This window comes from Spea bombifrons, chromosome 1 (genome assembly GCF_027358695.1).
Source record: "Spea bombifrons isolate aSpeBom1 chromosome 1, aSpeBom1.2.pri, whole genome shotgun sequence".
In the NCBI taxonomy this organism is placed as follows: Eukaryota; Metazoa; Chordata; class Amphibia; order Anura; family Pelobatidae; genus Spea; species Spea bombifrons.
The window spans coordinates 164,530,414-164,543,473 of record NC_071087.1 but is presented as its reverse complement, the minus strand read 5'-3'; the positions used below and the strand labels follow the sequence as shown (position 1 = coordinate 164,543,473).

Below are 13,060 nucleotides of genomic sequence, written 5' to 3'. Positions count from 1 at the left end.
CAGGCCAACGGGCTCGTCCGGGATTTGAACCCGGGACCTCTCGCACCCAAAGCGAGAATCATACCCCTAGACCAACGAGCCAGACAGATATCGAGCTGGCCGCGGCGTGAGCCCGAATGAGCTGAAAGTTTAGCAGGGAAGCTAAAACAGACGTCCAGCGGCACGCCGGCGTCTGCAACCTTCCCGTCCCAAGGCAACCGCTTCTTCTTTAATGCGGAAGTACAGCGGGATTGGCGACAACTTCTTAAAAGAGACGCCTCGCAGAGAAGAGGCGCTGTCCAGCTTGGGCTCGTCCGGGATTTGAACCCGGGACCTCTCGCACCCGAAGCGAGAATCATACCCCTAGACCAACGAGCCAGAAACCTATGTGTGCTCTGCCGCCGGACGTGTCGAACTCCTCGAGGATGGATTGTCACTGCAAGCATTCGCTGATGAAACTGCGCGACGATAAAAAAATAAAAAATAAATAAATAAATAAAAAATGATAACAACACAAAAAAAATAAAAGAAGAAGACGTAAAAAGCCAGGTTTCAGGGTCTAGCATTAAATGACCATTCCCCGTTTCAAAATGCATCCTTCGAGTCAGCACAAACCATGCCTTTCCAGTGTAGATTGGAGCCGAGGTAGTCGAATCGCCCCGTTTGCTGGAGGACGATTTTCCGTCATCTCAAGGAAAGGACGTAAAAGAGGGCGCGCACGAAAGCTGCTGTGTGGGCTCGTCCGGGATTTGAACCCGGGACCTCTCGCACCCTAAGCGAGAATCATACCCCTAGACCAACGAGCCAGACAGCTGGCAGCTGATCCGGGCCCGGTGATCAGAAGAAGAGAAAGTTTAGCAGGGAGGCTAAAGGGACGTCGAGCGACAAAGCCTCTCGCTCTCTGCAGCCAAGCACTGTCGAGAGAAACTTCCCATTGCAAAGCGACGGCACCCGAGTGGCATTTTCTCTGAGGCGGAGCAGAAAGGTAAGGGTCCTCCTAAAATAAGGCGGCGCTGAGCGCTCGGGCTCGTCCGGGATTTGAACCCGGGACCTCTCGCACCCAAAGCGAGAATCATACCCCTAGACCAACGAGCCAGACAGATAGTGAAAGTCCCCCGGCGTGAGCCCGAATGTTGACCGTCAGGAGAACCTTCCGGTTCAAAACCAACAGCTTCTTCCTTTATGGGAGTAGAAAAGGGATAGGCGGCACCATCTTAAAAGCAACGGCCCACAGCGAAGAGCCGCGGCGACGTGTAGCGCTGCGAAGCTCGGGGTCGTCCGGGATTTGAACCCGGGACCTCTCGCACCCTAAGCGAGAATCATACCCCTAGACCAACGAGCCAGACCGTTAGCAGTGGCTCCGGGCCCAGAGTTGAGATGAAGAGAGACTTTCGCACAGGCGCTAAAAGGATGTCGAGTGCAGTCTTGATGGCGGCGGCGATGACGACAAAGCCACTGTCAGGGGAAACGTCCCATTGTAAAGCGACAGCATTTTCATCAAGACGGAGCAGAAAAGGTATTTTGGCAGCCTCCTCCTAAATGAGGCGGCGCGCGTTACGCAGACCGCTCAGGCCAACGGGCTCGTCCGGGATTTGAACCCGGGACCTCTCGCACCCAAAGCGAGAATCATACCCCTAGACCAACGAGCCAGACAGATATCGAGCTGGCCGCGGCGTGAGCCCGAATGAGCTGAAAGTTTAGCAGGGAAGCTAAAACAGACGTCCAGCGGCACGCCGGCGTCTGCAACCTTCCCGTCCCAAGGCAACCGCTTCTTCTTTAATGCGGAAGTACAGCGGGATTGGCGACAACTTCTTAAAAGAGACGCCTCGCAGAGAAGAGGCGCTGTCCAGCTTGGGCTCGTCCGGGATTTGAACCCGGGACCTCTCGCACCCTAAGCGAGAATCATACCCCTAGACCAACGAGCCAGACCGTTAGCAGTGGCTCCGGGCCCAGAGTTGAGATGAAGAGAGACTTTCGCACAGGCGCTAAAAGGATGTTGAGTGCAGTCTTGATGGCGGCGGCGATGACGACAAAGCCACTGTCAGGGGAAACGTCCCATTGTAAAGCGACAGCATTTTCATCAAGACGGAGCAGAAAAGGTATTTTGGCAGCCTCCTCCTAAATGAGGCGGCGCGCGTTACGCAGACCGCTCAGGCCAACGGGCTCGTCCGGGATTTGAACCCGGGACCTCTCGCACCCAAAGCGAGAATCATACCCCTAGACCAACGAGCCAGACAGATATCGAGCTGGCCGCGGCGTGAGCCCGAATGAGCTGAAAGTTTAGCAGGGAAGCTAAAACAGACGTCCAGCGGCACGCCGGCGTCTGCAACCTTCCCGTCCCAAGGCAACCGCTTCTTCTTTAATGCGGAAGTACAGCGGGATTGGCGACAACTTCTTAAAAGAGACGCCTCGCAGAGAAGAGGCGCTGTCCAGCTTGGGCTCGTCCGGGATTTGAACCCGGGACCTCTCGCACCCGAAGCGAGAATCATACCCCTAGACCAACGAGCCAGAAACCTATGTGTGCTCTGCCGCCGGACGTGTCGAACTCCTCGAGGATGGATTGTCACTGCAAGCATTCGCTGATGAAACTGCGCGACGATAAAAAAATAAAAAATAAATAAATAAATAAAAAATGATAACAACACAAAAAAAATAAAAGAAGAAGACGTAAAAAGCCAGGTTTCAGGGTCTAGCATTAAATGACCATTCCCCGTTTCAAAATGCATCCTTCGAGTCAGCACAAACCATGCCTTTCCAGTGTAGATTGGAGCCGAGGTAGTCGAATCGCCCCGTTTGCTGGAGGACGATTTTCCGTCATCTCAAGGAAAGGACGTAAAAGAGGGCGCGCACGAAAGCTGCTGTGTGGGCTCGTCCGGGATTTGAACCCGGGACCTCTCGCACCCTAAGCGAGAATCATACCCCTAGACCAACGAGCCAGACAGCTGGCAGCTGATCCGGGCCCGGTGATCGGAAGAAGAGAAAGTTTAGCAGGGAGGCTAAAGGGACGTCGAGCGACAAAGCCTCTCGCTCTCTGCAGCCAAGCACTGTCGAGAGAAACTTCCCATTGCAAAGCGACGGCACCCGAGTGGCATTTTCTCTGAGGCGGAGCAGAAAGGTAAGGGTCCTCCTAAAATAAGGCGGCGCTGAGCGCTCGGGCTCGTCCGGGATTTGAACCCGGGACCTCTCGCACCCAAAGCGAGAATCATACCCCTAGACCAACGAGCCAGACAGATAGTGAAAGTCCCCCGGCGTGAGCCCGAATGTTGACCGTCAGGAGAACCTTCCGGTTCAAAACCAACAGCTTCTTCCTTTATGGGAGTAGAAAAGGGATAGGCGGCACCATCTTAAAAGCAACGGCCCACAGCGAAGAGCCGCGGCGACGTGTAGCGCTGCGAAGCTCGGGCTCGTCCGGGATTTGAACCCGGGACCTCTCGCACCCTAAGCGAGAATCATACCCCTAGACCAACGAGCCAGACCGTTAGCAGTGGCTCCGGGCCCAGAGTTGAGATGAAGAGAGACTTTCGCACAGGCGCTAAAAGGATGTCGAGTGCAGTCTTGATGGCGGCGGCGATGACGACAAAGCCACTGTCAGGGGAAACGTCCCATTGTAAAGCGACAGCATTTTCATCGAGACGGAGCAGAAAAGGTATTTTGGCAGCCTCCTCCTAAATGAGGCGGCGCGCGTTACGCAGACCGCTCAGGCCAACGGGCTCGTCCGGGATTTGAACCCGGGACCTCTCGCACCCAAAGCGAGAATCATACCCCTAGACCAACGAGCCAGACAGATATCGAGCTGGCCGCGGCGTGAGCCCGAATGAGCTGAAAGTTTAGCAGGGAAGCTAAAACAGACGTCCAGCGGCACGCCGGCGTCTGCAACCTTCCCGTCCCAAGGCAACCGCTTCTTCTTTAATGCGGAAGTACAGCGGGATTGGCGACAACTTCTTAAAAGAGACGCCTCGCAGAGAAGAGGCGCTGTCCAGCTTGGGCTCGTCCGGGATTTGAACCCGGGACCTCTCGCACCCGAAGCGAGAATCATACCCCTAGACCAACGAGCCAGAAACCTGTGTGTGCTCTGCCGCCGGACGTGTCGAACTCCTCGAGGATGGATTGTCACTGCAAGCATTCGCTGATGAAACTGCGCGACGATAAAAAAATAAAAAATAAATAAATAAATAATGATAACAACACAAAAAAAATAAAAGAAGAAGACGTAAAAAGCCAGGTTTCAGGGTCTAGCATTAAATGACCATTCCCCGTTTCAAAATGCATCCTTCGAGTCAGCACAAACCATGCCTTTCCAGTGTAGATTGGAGCCGAGGTAGTCGAATCGCCCCGTTTGCTGGAGGACGATTTTCCGTCATCTCAAGGAAAGGACGTAAAAGAGGGCGCGCACGAAAGCTGCTGTGTGGGCTCGTCCGGGATTTGAACCGGGGACCTCTCGCACCCTAAGCGAGAATCATACCCCTAGACCAACGAGCCAGACAGCTGGCAGCTGATCCGGGCCCGGTGATCGGAAGAAGAGAAAGTTTAGCAGGGAGGCTAAAGGGACGTCGAGCGACAAAGCCTCTCGCTCTCTGCAGCCAAGCACTGTCGAGAGAAACTTCCCATTGCAAAGCGACGGCACCCGAGTGGCATTTTCTCTGAGGCGGAGCAGAAAGGTAAGGGTCCTCCTAAAATAAGGCGGCGCTGAGCGCTCGGGCTCGTCCGGGATTTGAACCCGGGACCTCTCGCACCCAAAGCGAGAATCATACCCCTAGACCAACGAGCCAGACAGATAGTGAAAGTCCCCCGGCGTGAGCCCGAATGTTGACCGTCAGGAGAACCTTCCGGTTCAAAACCAACAGCTTCTTCCTTTATGGGAGTAGAAAAGGGATAGGCGGCACCATCTTAAAAGCAACGGCCCACAGCGAAGAGCCGCGGCGACGTGTAGCGCTGCGAAGCTTGGGCTCGTCCGGGATTTGAACCCGGGACCTCTCGCACCCTAAGCGAGAATCATACCCCTAGACCAACGAGCCAGACTGTTAGCAGTGGCTCCGGGCCCAGAGTTGAGATGAAGAGAGACTTTCGCACAGGCGCTAAAAGGATGTCGAGTGCAGTCTTGATGGCGGCGGCGATGACGACAAAGCCACTGTCAGGGGAAACGTCCCATTGTAAAGCGACAGCATTTTCATCGAGACGGAGCAGAAAAGGTATTTTGGCAGCCTCCTCCTAAATGAGGCGGCGCGCGTTACGCAGACCGCTCAGGCCAACGGGCTCGTCCGGGATTTGAACCCGGGACCTCTCGCACCCAAAGCGAGAATCATACCCCTAGACCAACGAGCCAGACAGATATTGAGCTGGCCGCGGCGTGAGCCCGAATGAGCTGAAAGTTTAGCAGGGAAGCTAAAACAGACGTCCAGCGGCACGCCGGCGTCTGCAACCTTCCCGTCCCAAGGCAACCGCTTCTTCTTTAATGCGGAAGTACAGCGGGATTGGCGACAACTTCTTAAAAGAGACGCCTCGCAGAGAAGAGGCGCTGTCCAGCTTGGGCTCGTCCGGGATTTGAACCCGGGACCTCTCGCACCCGAAGCGAGAATCATACCCCTAGACCAACGAGCCAGAAACCTGTGTGTGCTCTGCCGCCGGACGTGTCGAACTCCTCGAGGATGGATTGTCACTGCAAGCATTCGCTGATGAAACTGCGCGACGATAAAAAAATAAAAAATAAATAAAAAATGATAACAACACAAAAAAAATAAAAGAAGAAGACGTAAAAAGCCAGGTTTCAGGGTCTAGCATTAAATGACCATTCCCCGTTTCAAAATGCATCCTTCGAGTCAGCACAAACCATGCCTTTCCAGTGTAGATTGGAGCCGAGGTAGTCGAATCGCCCCGTTTGCTGGAGGACGATTTTCCGTCATCTCAAGGAAAGGACGTAAAAGAGGGCGCGCACGAAAGCTGCTGTGTGGGCTCGTCCGGGATTTGAACCCGGGACCTCTCGCACCCTAAGCGAGAATCATACCCCTAGACCAACGAGCCAGACAGCTGGCAGCTGATCCGGGCCCGGTGATCAGAAGAAGAGAAAGTTTAGCAGGGAGGCTAAAGGGACGTCGAGCGACAAAGCCTCTCGCTCTCTGCAGCCAAGCACTGTCCAGAGAAACTTCCCATTGCAAAGCGACGGCACCCGAGTGGCATTTTCTCTGAGGCGGAGCAGAAAGGTAAGGGTCCTCCTAAAATAAGGCGGCGCTGAGCGCTCGGGCTCGTCCGGGATTTGAACCCGGGACCTCTCGCACCCAAAGCGAGAATCATACCCCTAGACCAACGAGCCAGACAGATAGTGAAAGTCCCCCGGCGTGAGCCCGAATGTTGACCGTCAGGAGAACCTTCCGGTTCAAAACCAACAGCTTCTTCCTTTATGGGAGTAGAAAAGGGATAGGCGGCACCATCTTAAAAGCAACGGCCCACAGCGAAGAGCCGCGGCGACGTGTAGCGCTGCGAAGCTCGGGCTCGTCCGGGATTTGAACCCGGGACCTCTCGCACCCTAAGCGAGAATCATACCCCTAGACCAACGAGCCAGACCGTTAGCAGTGGCTCCGGGCCCAGAGTTGAGATGAAGAGAGACTTTCGCACAGGCGCTAAAAGGATGTCGAGTGCAGTCTTGATGGCGGCGGCGATGACGACAAAGCCACTGTCAGGGGAAACGTCCCATTGTAAAGCGACAGCATTTTCATCGAGACGGAGCAGAAAAGGTATTTTGGCAGCCTCCTCCTAAACGAGGCGGCGCGCGTTACGCAGACCGCTCAGGCCAACGGGCTCGTCCGGGATTTGAACCCGGGACCTCTCGCACCCAAAGCGAGAATCATACCCCTAGACCAACGAGCCAGACAGATATCGAGCTGGCCGCGGCGTGAGCCCGAATGAGCTGAAAGTTTAGCAGGGAAGCTAAAACAGACGTCCAGCGGCACGCCGGCGTCTGCAACCTTCCCGTCCCAAGGCAACCGCTTCTTCTTTAATGCGGAAGTACAGCGGGATTGGCGACAACTTCTTAAAAGAGACGCCTCGCAGAGAAGAGGCGCTGTCCAGCTTGGGCTCGTCCGGGATTTGAACCCGGGACCTCTCGCACCCGAAGCGAGAATCATACCCCTAGACCAACGAGCCAGAAACCTATGTGTGCTCTGCCGCCGGACGTGTCGAACTCCTCGAGGATGGATTGTCACTGCAAGCATTCGCTGATGAAACTGCGCGACGATAAAAAAATAAAAAATAAATAAATAAATAAAAAATGATAACAACACAAAAAAAATAAAAGAAGAAGACGTAAAAAGCCAGGTTTCAGGGTCTAGCATTAAATGACCATTCCCTGTTTCAAAATGCATCCTTCGAGTCAGCACAAACCATGCCTTTCCAGTGTAGATTGGAGCCAAGGTAGTCGAATCGCCCCGTTTGCTGGAGGACGATTTTCCGTCATCTCAAGGAAAGGACGTAAAAGAGGGCGCGCACGAAAGCTGCTGTGTGGGCTCGTCCGGGATTTGAACCCGGGACCTCTCGCACCCTAAGCGAGAATCATACCCCTAGACCAACGAGCCAGACAGCTGGCAGCTGATCCGGGCCCGGTGATCGGAAGAAGAGAAAGTTTAGCAGGGAGGCTAAAGGGACGTCGAGCGACAAAGCCTCTCGCTCTCTGCAGCCAAGCACTGTCGAGAGAAACTTCCCATTGCAAAGCGACGGCACCCGAGTGGCATTTTCTCTGAGGCGGAGCAGAAAGGTAAGGGTCCTCCTAAAATAAGGCGGCGCTGAGCGCTCGGGCTCGTCCGGGATTTGAACCCGGGACCTCTCGCACCCAAAGCGAGAATCATACCCCTAGACCAACGAGCCAGACAGATAGTGAAAGTCCCCCGGCGTGAGCCCGAATGTTGACCGTCAGGAGAACCTTCCGGTTCAAAACCAACAGCTTCTTCCTTTATGGGAGTAGAAAAGGGATAGGCGGCACCATCTTAAAAGCAATGGCCCACAGCGAAGAGCCGCGGCGACGTGTAGCGCTGCGAAGCTCGGGCTCGTCCGGGATTTGAACCCGGGACCTCTCGCACCCTAAGCGAGAATCATACCCCTAGACCAACGAGCCAGACCGTTAGCAGTGGCTCCGGGCCCAGAGTTGAGATGAAGAGAGACTTTCGCACAGGCGCTAAAAGGATGTCGAGTGCAGTCTTGATGGCGGCGGCGATGACGACAAAGCCACTGTCAGGGGAAACGTCCCATTGTAAAGCGACAGCATTTTCATCGAGACGGAGCAGAAAAGGTATTTTGGCAGCCTCCTCCTAAATGAGGCGGCGCGCGTTACGCAGACCGCTCAGGCCAACGGGCTCGTCCGGAATTTGAACCCGGGACCTCTCGCACCCAAAGCGAGAATCATACCCCTAGACCAACGAGCCAGACAGATATCAAGCTGGCCGCGGCGTGAGCCCGAATGAGCTGAAAGTTTAGCAGGGAAGCTAAAACAGACGTCCAGCGGCACGCCGGCGTCTGCAACCTTCCCGTCCCAAGGCAACCGCTTCTTCTTTAATGCGGAAGTACAGCGGGATTGGCGACAACTTCTTAAAAGAGACGCCTCGCAGAGAAGAGGCGCTGTCCAGCTTGGGCTCGTCCGGGATTTGAACCCGGGACCTCTCGCACCCGAAGCGAGAATCATACCCCTAGACCAACGAGCCAGAAACCTATGTGTGCTCTGCCGCCGGACGTGTCGAACTCCTCGAGGATGGATTGTCACTGCAAGCATTCGCTGATGAAACTGCGCGACGATAAAAAAATAAAAAATAAATAAAAAATGATAACAACACAAAAAAAATAAAAGAAGAAGACGTAAAAAGCCAGGTTTCAGGGTCTAGCATTAAATGACCATTCCCCGTTTCAAAATGCATCCTTCGAGTCAGCACAAACCATGCCTTTCCAGTGTAGATTGGAGCCGAGGTAGTCGAATCGCCCCGTTTGCTGGAGGACGATTTTCCGTCATCTCAAGGAAAGGACGTAAAAGAGGGCGCGCACGAAAGCTGCCGTGTGGGCTCGTCCGGGATTTGAACCCGGGACCTCTCGCACCCTAAGCGAGAATCATACCCCTAGACCAACGAGCCAGACAGCTGGCAGCTGATCCGGGCCCGGTGATCGGAAGAAGAGAAAGTTTAGCAGGGAGGCTAAAGGGACGTCGAGCGACAAAGCCTCTCGCTCTCTGCAGCCAAGCACTGTCGAGAGAAACTTCCCATTGCAAAGCGACGGCACCCGAGTGGCATTTTCTCTGAGGCGGAGCAGAAAGGTAAGGGTCCTCCTAAAATAAGGCGGCGCTGAGCGCTCGGGCTCGTCCGGGATTTGAACCCGGGACCTCTCGCACCCAAAGCGAGAATCATACCCCTAGACCAACGAGCCAGACAGATAGTGAAAGTTCCCCGGCGTGAGCCCGAATGTTGACCGTCAGGAGAACCTTCCGGTTCAAAACCAACAGCTTCTTCCTTTATGGGAGTAGAAAAGGGATAGGCGGCACCATCTTAAAAGCAACGGCCCACAGCGAAGAGCCGCGGCGACGTGTAGCGCTGCGAAGCTCGGGCTCGTCCGGGATTTGAACCCGGGACCTCTCGCACCCTAAGCGAGAATCATACCCCTAGACCAACGAGCCAGACCGTTAGCAGTGGCTCCGGGCCCAGAGTTGAGATGAAGAGAGACTTTCGCACAGGCGCTAAAAGGATGTCGAGTGCAGTCTTGATGGCGGCGGCGATGACGACAAAGCCACTGTCAGGGGAAACGTCCCATTGTAAAGCGACAGCATTTTCATCGAGACGGAGCAGAAAAGGTATTTTGGCAGCCTCCTCCTAAATGAGGCGGCGCGCGTTACGCAGACCGCTCAGGCCAACGGGCTCGTCCGGGATTTGAACCCGGGACCTCTCGCACCCAAAGCGAGAATCATACCCCTAGACCAACGAGCCAGACAGATATCGAGCTGGCCGCGGCGTGAGCCCGAATGAGCTGAAAGTTTAGCAGGGAAGCTAAAACAGACGTCCAGCGGCACGCCGGCGTCTGCAACCTTCCCGTCCCAAGGCAACCGCTTCTTCTTTAATGCGGAAGTACAGCGGGATTGGCGACAACTTCTTAAAAGAGACGCCTCGCAGAGAAGAGGCGCTGTCCAGCTTGGGCTCGTCCGGGATTTGAACCCGGGACCTCTCGCACCCGAAGCGAGAATCATACCCCTAGACCAACGAGCCAGAAACCTATGTGTGCTCTGCCGCCGGACGTGTCGAACTCCTCGAGGATGGATTGTCACTGCAAGCATTCGCTGATGAAACTGCGCGACGATAAAAAAATAAAAAATAAATAAATAAATAATGATAACAACACAAAAAAAATAAAAGAAGAAGACGTAAAAAGCCAGGTTTCAGGGTCTAGCATTAAATGACCATTCCCCGTTTCAAAATGCATCCTTCGAGTCAGCACAAACCATGCCTTTCCAGTGTAGATTGGAGCCGAGGTAGTCGAATCGCCCCGTTTGCTGGAGGACGATTTTCCGTCATCTCAAGGAAAGGACGTAAAAGAGGGCGCGCACGAAAGCTGCTGTGTGGGCTCGTCCGGGATTTGAACCCGGGACCTCTCGCACCCTAAGCGAGAATCATACCCCTAGACCAACGAGCCAGACAGCTGGCAGCTGATCCGGGCCCGGTGATCGGAAGAAGAGAAAGTTTAGCAGGGAGGCTAAAGGGACGTCGAGCGACAAAGCCTCTCGCTCTCTGCAGCCAAGCACTGTCGAGAGAAACTTCCCATTGCAAAGCGACGGCACCCGAGTGGCATTTTCTCTGAGGCGGAGCAGAAAGGTAAGGGTCCTCCTAAAATAAGGCGGCGCTGAGCGCTCGGGCTCGTCCGGGATTTGAACCCGGGACCTCTCGCACCCAAAGCGAGAATCATACCCCTAGACCAACGAGCCAGACAGATAGTGAAAGTCCCCCGGCGTGAGCCCGAATGTTGACCGTCAGGAGAACCTTCCGGTTCAAAACCAACAGCTTCTTCCTTTATGGGAGTAGAAAAGGGATAGGCGGCACCATCTTAAAAGCAACGGCCCACAGCGAAGAGCTGCGGCGACGTGTAGCGCTGCGAAGCTCGGGCTCGTCCGGGATTTGAACCCGGGACCTCTCGCACCCTAAGCGAGAATCATACCCCTAGACCAACGAGCCAGACCGTTAGCAGTGGCTCCGGGCCCAGAGTTGAGATGAAGAGAGACTTTCGCACAGGCGCTAAAAGGATGTCGAGTGCAGTCTTGATGGCGGCGGCGATGACGACAAAGCCACTGTCAGGGGAAACGTCCCATTGTAAAGCGACAGCATTTTCATCGAGATGGAGCAGAAAAGGTATTTTGGCAGCCTCCTCCTAAATGAGGCGGCGCGCGTTACGCAGACCGCTCAGGCCAACGGGCTCGTCCGGGATTTGAACCCGGGACCTGTCGCACCCAAAGCGAGAATCATACCCCTAGACCAACGAGCCAGACAGATATCGAGCTGGCCGCGGCGTGAGCCCGAATGAGCTGAAAGTTTAGCAGGGAAGCTAAAACAGACGTCCAGCGGCACGCCGGCGTCTGCAACCTTCCCGTCCCAAGGCAACCGCTTCTTCTTTAATGCGGAAGTACAGCGGGATTGGCGACAACTTCTTAAAAGAGACGCCTCGCAGAGAAGAGGCGCTGTCCAGCTTGGGCTCGTCCGGGATTTGAACCCGGGACCTCTCGCACCCGAAGCGAGAATCATACCCCTAGACCAACGAGCCAGAAACCTATGTGTGCTCTGCCGCCGGACGTGTCGAACTCCTCGAGGATGGATTGTCACTGCAAGCATTCGCTGATGAAACTGCGCGACGATAAAAAAATAAAAAATAAATAAATAAATAAAAAATGATAACAACACAAAAAAAATAAAAGAAGAAGATGTAAAAAGCCAGGTTTCAGGGTCTAGCATTAAATGACCATTCCCCGTTTCAAAATGCATCCTTCGAGTCAGCACAAACCATGCCTTTCCAGTGTAGATTGGAGCCGAGGTAGTCGAATCGCCCCGTTTGCTGGAGGACGATTTTCCGTCATCTCAAGGAAAGGACGTAAAAGAGGGCGCGCACGAAAGCTGCTGTGTGGGCTCGTCCGGGATTTGAACCCGGGACCTCTCGCACCCTAAGCGAGAATCATACCCCTAGACCAACGAGCCAGACAGCTGGCAGCTGATCCGGGCCCGGTGATCGGAAGAAGAGAAAGTTTAGCAGGGAGGCTAAAGGGACGTCGAGCGACAAAGCCTCTCGCTCTCTGCAGCCAAGCACTGTCGAGAGAAACTTCCCATTGCAAAGCGACGGCACCCGAGTGGCATTTTCTCTGAGGCGGAGCAGAAAGGTAAGGGTCCTCCTAAAATAAGGCGGCGCTGAGCGCTCGGGCTCGTCCGGGATTTGAACCCGGGACCTCTCGCACCCAAAGCGAGAATCATACCCCTAGACCAACGAGCCAGACAGACAGTGAAAGTCCCCCGGCGTGAGCCCGAATGTTGACCGTCAGGAGAACCTTCCGGTTCAAAACCAACAGCTTCTTCCTTTATGGGAGTAGAAAAGGGATAGGCGGCACCATCTTAAAAGCAACGGCCCACAGCGAAGAGCCGCGGCGACGTGTAGCGCTGCGAAGCTCGGGCTCGTCCGGGATTTGAACCCGGGACCTCTCGCACCCTAAGCGAGAATCATACCCCTAGACCAACGAGCCAGACCGTTAGCAGTGGCTCCGGGCCCAGAGTTGAGATGAAGAGAGACTTTCGCACAGGCGCTAAAAGGATGTCGAGTGCAGTCTTGATGGCGGCGGCGATGACGACAAAGCCACTGTCAGGGGAAACGTCCCATTGTAAAGCGACAGCATTTTCATCGAGACGGAGCAGAAAAGGTATTTTGGCAGCCTCCTCCTAAATGAGGTGGCGCGCGTTACGCAGACCGCTCAGGCCAACGGGCTCGTCCGGGATTTGAACCCGGGACCTCTCGCACCCAAAGCGAGAATCATACCCCTAGACCAACGAGCCAGACAGATATCGAGCTGGCCGCGGCGTGAGCCCGAATGAGCTGA

The 13,060-nt window shown here is 54.7% G+C and overlaps 43 non-coding genes across 43 annotated transcripts; all 43 read right to left on the bottom strand.

Moving 5' to 3' along the window:
- Positions 1-9: 9 nt before the first annotated feature.
- On the bottom strand, positions 10-81 carry TRNAP-UGG (transfer RNA proline (anticodon UGG)). The gene has a single exon. It is a non-coding gene; the product is annotated as a tRNA-Pro (tRNA).
- A 204-nt stretch (positions 82-285) lies between these two features.
- TRNAP-CGG (transfer RNA proline (anticodon CGG)) lies at positions 286-357 on the bottom strand. Its single transcript has one exon. It is a non-coding gene; the product is annotated as a tRNA-Pro (tRNA).
- A 356-nt stretch (positions 358-713) lies between these two features.
- On the bottom strand, positions 714-785 carry TRNAP-AGG (transfer RNA proline (anticodon AGG)). Its single transcript has one exon. It is a non-coding gene; the product is annotated as a tRNA-Pro (tRNA).
- A 217-nt stretch (positions 786-1,002) lies between these two features.
- On the bottom strand, positions 1,003-1,074 carry TRNAP-UGG (transfer RNA proline (anticodon UGG)). The gene has a single exon. It is a non-coding gene; the product is annotated as a tRNA-Pro (tRNA).
- A 175-nt stretch (positions 1,075-1,249) lies between these two features.
- TRNAP-AGG (transfer RNA proline (anticodon AGG)) lies at positions 1,250-1,321 on the bottom strand. The gene has a single exon. It is a non-coding gene; the product is annotated as a tRNA-Pro (tRNA).
- A 235-nt stretch (positions 1,322-1,556) lies between these two features.
- TRNAP-UGG (transfer RNA proline (anticodon UGG)) lies at positions 1,557-1,628 on the bottom strand. The gene has a single exon. It is a non-coding gene; the product is annotated as a tRNA-Pro (tRNA).
- A 204-nt stretch (positions 1,629-1,832) lies between these two features.
- Positions 1,833-1,904, bottom strand: TRNAP-AGG (transfer RNA proline (anticodon AGG)). Its single transcript has one exon. It is a non-coding gene; the product is annotated as a tRNA-Pro (tRNA).
- Positions 1,905-2,139: 235 nt separating this feature from the next.
- On the bottom strand, positions 2,140-2,211 carry TRNAP-UGG (transfer RNA proline (anticodon UGG)). Its single transcript has one exon. It is a non-coding gene; the product is annotated as a tRNA-Pro (tRNA).
- Positions 2,212-2,415: 204 nt separating this feature from the next.
- TRNAP-CGG (transfer RNA proline (anticodon CGG)) lies at positions 2,416-2,487 on the bottom strand. The gene has a single exon. It is a non-coding gene; the product is annotated as a tRNA-Pro (tRNA).
- A 356-nt stretch (positions 2,488-2,843) lies between these two features.
- On the bottom strand, positions 2,844-2,915 carry TRNAP-AGG (transfer RNA proline (anticodon AGG)). Its single transcript has one exon. It is a non-coding gene; the product is annotated as a tRNA-Pro (tRNA).
- Positions 2,916-3,132: 217 nt separating this feature from the next.
- TRNAP-UGG (transfer RNA proline (anticodon UGG)) lies at positions 3,133-3,204 on the bottom strand. Its single transcript has one exon. It is a non-coding gene; the product is annotated as a tRNA-Pro (tRNA).
- Positions 3,205-3,379: 175 nt separating this feature from the next.
- On the bottom strand, positions 3,380-3,451 carry TRNAP-AGG (transfer RNA proline (anticodon AGG)). The gene has a single exon. It is a non-coding gene; the product is annotated as a tRNA-Pro (tRNA).
- A 235-nt stretch (positions 3,452-3,686) lies between these two features.
- On the bottom strand, positions 3,687-3,758 carry TRNAP-UGG (transfer RNA proline (anticodon UGG)). The gene has a single exon. It is a non-coding gene; the product is annotated as a tRNA-Pro (tRNA).
- A 204-nt stretch (positions 3,759-3,962) lies between these two features.
- Positions 3,963-4,034, bottom strand: TRNAP-CGG (transfer RNA proline (anticodon CGG)). The gene has a single exon. It is a non-coding gene; the product is annotated as a tRNA-Pro (tRNA).
- A 352-nt stretch (positions 4,035-4,386) lies between these two features.
- TRNAP-AGG (transfer RNA proline (anticodon AGG)) lies at positions 4,387-4,458 on the bottom strand. The gene has a single exon. It is a non-coding gene; the product is annotated as a tRNA-Pro (tRNA).
- Positions 4,459-4,675: 217 nt separating this feature from the next.
- On the bottom strand, positions 4,676-4,747 carry TRNAP-UGG (transfer RNA proline (anticodon UGG)). The gene has a single exon. It is a non-coding gene; the product is annotated as a tRNA-Pro (tRNA).
- Positions 4,748-4,922: 175 nt separating this feature from the next.
- On the bottom strand, positions 4,923-4,994 carry TRNAP-AGG (transfer RNA proline (anticodon AGG)). Its single transcript has one exon. It is a non-coding gene; the product is annotated as a tRNA-Pro (tRNA).
- Positions 4,995-5,229: 235 nt separating this feature from the next.
- TRNAP-UGG (transfer RNA proline (anticodon UGG)) lies at positions 5,230-5,301 on the bottom strand. Its single transcript has one exon. It is a non-coding gene; the product is annotated as a tRNA-Pro (tRNA).
- A 204-nt stretch (positions 5,302-5,505) lies between these two features.
- On the bottom strand, positions 5,506-5,577 carry TRNAP-CGG (transfer RNA proline (anticodon CGG)). Its single transcript has one exon. It is a non-coding gene; the product is annotated as a tRNA-Pro (tRNA).
- Positions 5,578-5,925: 348 nt separating this feature from the next.
- On the bottom strand, positions 5,926-5,997 carry TRNAP-AGG (transfer RNA proline (anticodon AGG)). The gene has a single exon. It is a non-coding gene; the product is annotated as a tRNA-Pro (tRNA).
- A 217-nt stretch (positions 5,998-6,214) lies between these two features.
- On the bottom strand, positions 6,215-6,286 carry TRNAP-UGG (transfer RNA proline (anticodon UGG)). The gene has a single exon. It is a non-coding gene; the product is annotated as a tRNA-Pro (tRNA).
- A 175-nt stretch (positions 6,287-6,461) lies between these two features.
- TRNAP-AGG (transfer RNA proline (anticodon AGG)) lies at positions 6,462-6,533 on the bottom strand. Its single transcript has one exon. It is a non-coding gene; the product is annotated as a tRNA-Pro (tRNA).
- A 235-nt stretch (positions 6,534-6,768) lies between these two features.
- On the bottom strand, positions 6,769-6,840 carry TRNAP-UGG (transfer RNA proline (anticodon UGG)). Its single transcript has one exon. It is a non-coding gene; the product is annotated as a tRNA-Pro (tRNA).
- A 204-nt stretch (positions 6,841-7,044) lies between these two features.
- On the bottom strand, positions 7,045-7,116 carry TRNAP-CGG (transfer RNA proline (anticodon CGG)). The gene has a single exon. It is a non-coding gene; the product is annotated as a tRNA-Pro (tRNA).
- A 356-nt stretch (positions 7,117-7,472) lies between these two features.
- On the bottom strand, positions 7,473-7,544 carry TRNAP-AGG (transfer RNA proline (anticodon AGG)). Its single transcript has one exon. It is a non-coding gene; the product is annotated as a tRNA-Pro (tRNA).
- A 217-nt stretch (positions 7,545-7,761) lies between these two features.
- TRNAP-UGG (transfer RNA proline (anticodon UGG)) lies at positions 7,762-7,833 on the bottom strand. The gene has a single exon. It is a non-coding gene; the product is annotated as a tRNA-Pro (tRNA).
- Positions 7,834-8,008: 175 nt separating this feature from the next.
- On the bottom strand, positions 8,009-8,080 carry TRNAP-AGG (transfer RNA proline (anticodon AGG)). Its single transcript has one exon. It is a non-coding gene; the product is annotated as a tRNA-Pro (tRNA).
- A 235-nt stretch (positions 8,081-8,315) lies between these two features.
- TRNAP-UGG (transfer RNA proline (anticodon UGG)) lies at positions 8,316-8,387 on the bottom strand. The gene has a single exon. It is a non-coding gene; the product is annotated as a tRNA-Pro (tRNA).
- A 204-nt stretch (positions 8,388-8,591) lies between these two features.
- TRNAP-CGG (transfer RNA proline (anticodon CGG)) lies at positions 8,592-8,663 on the bottom strand. Its single transcript has one exon. It is a non-coding gene; the product is annotated as a tRNA-Pro (tRNA).
- Positions 8,664-9,011: 348 nt separating this feature from the next.
- TRNAP-AGG (transfer RNA proline (anticodon AGG)) lies at positions 9,012-9,083 on the bottom strand. The gene has a single exon. It is a non-coding gene; the product is annotated as a tRNA-Pro (tRNA).
- Positions 9,084-9,300: 217 nt separating this feature from the next.
- TRNAP-UGG (transfer RNA proline (anticodon UGG)) lies at positions 9,301-9,372 on the bottom strand. Its single transcript has one exon. It is a non-coding gene; the product is annotated as a tRNA-Pro (tRNA).
- Positions 9,373-9,547: 175 nt separating this feature from the next.
- TRNAP-AGG (transfer RNA proline (anticodon AGG)) lies at positions 9,548-9,619 on the bottom strand. Its single transcript has one exon. It is a non-coding gene; the product is annotated as a tRNA-Pro (tRNA).
- A 235-nt stretch (positions 9,620-9,854) lies between these two features.
- Positions 9,855-9,926, bottom strand: TRNAP-UGG (transfer RNA proline (anticodon UGG)). Its single transcript has one exon. It is a non-coding gene; the product is annotated as a tRNA-Pro (tRNA).
- A 204-nt stretch (positions 9,927-10,130) lies between these two features.
- On the bottom strand, positions 10,131-10,202 carry TRNAP-CGG (transfer RNA proline (anticodon CGG)). Its single transcript has one exon. It is a non-coding gene; the product is annotated as a tRNA-Pro (tRNA).
- Positions 10,203-10,554: 352 nt separating this feature from the next.
- TRNAP-AGG (transfer RNA proline (anticodon AGG)) lies at positions 10,555-10,626 on the bottom strand. Its single transcript has one exon. It is a non-coding gene; the product is annotated as a tRNA-Pro (tRNA).
- A 217-nt stretch (positions 10,627-10,843) lies between these two features.
- On the bottom strand, positions 10,844-10,915 carry TRNAP-UGG (transfer RNA proline (anticodon UGG)). The gene has a single exon. It is a non-coding gene; the product is annotated as a tRNA-Pro (tRNA).
- Positions 10,916-11,090: 175 nt separating this feature from the next.
- Positions 11,091-11,162, bottom strand: TRNAP-AGG (transfer RNA proline (anticodon AGG)). Its single transcript has one exon. It is a non-coding gene; the product is annotated as a tRNA-Pro (tRNA).
- A 235-nt stretch (positions 11,163-11,397) lies between these two features.
- TRNAP-UGG (transfer RNA proline (anticodon UGG)) lies at positions 11,398-11,469 on the bottom strand. The gene has a single exon. It is a non-coding gene; the product is annotated as a tRNA-Pro (tRNA).
- A 204-nt stretch (positions 11,470-11,673) lies between these two features.
- On the bottom strand, positions 11,674-11,745 carry TRNAP-CGG (transfer RNA proline (anticodon CGG)). Its single transcript has one exon. It is a non-coding gene; the product is annotated as a tRNA-Pro (tRNA).
- Positions 11,746-12,101: 356 nt separating this feature from the next.
- Positions 12,102-12,173, bottom strand: TRNAP-AGG (transfer RNA proline (anticodon AGG)). Its single transcript has one exon. It is a non-coding gene; the product is annotated as a tRNA-Pro (tRNA).
- Positions 12,174-12,390: 217 nt separating this feature from the next.
- Positions 12,391-12,462, bottom strand: TRNAP-UGG (transfer RNA proline (anticodon UGG)). Its single transcript has one exon. It is a non-coding gene; the product is annotated as a tRNA-Pro (tRNA).
- Positions 12,463-12,637: 175 nt separating this feature from the next.
- TRNAP-AGG (transfer RNA proline (anticodon AGG)) lies at positions 12,638-12,709 on the bottom strand. The gene has a single exon. It is a non-coding gene; the product is annotated as a tRNA-Pro (tRNA).
- Positions 12,710-12,944: 235 nt separating this feature from the next.
- Positions 12,945-13,016, bottom strand: TRNAP-UGG (transfer RNA proline (anticodon UGG)). Its single transcript has one exon. It is a non-coding gene; the product is annotated as a tRNA-Pro (tRNA).
- Between the last annotated feature and the right edge of the window lie 44 nt (positions 13,017-13,060).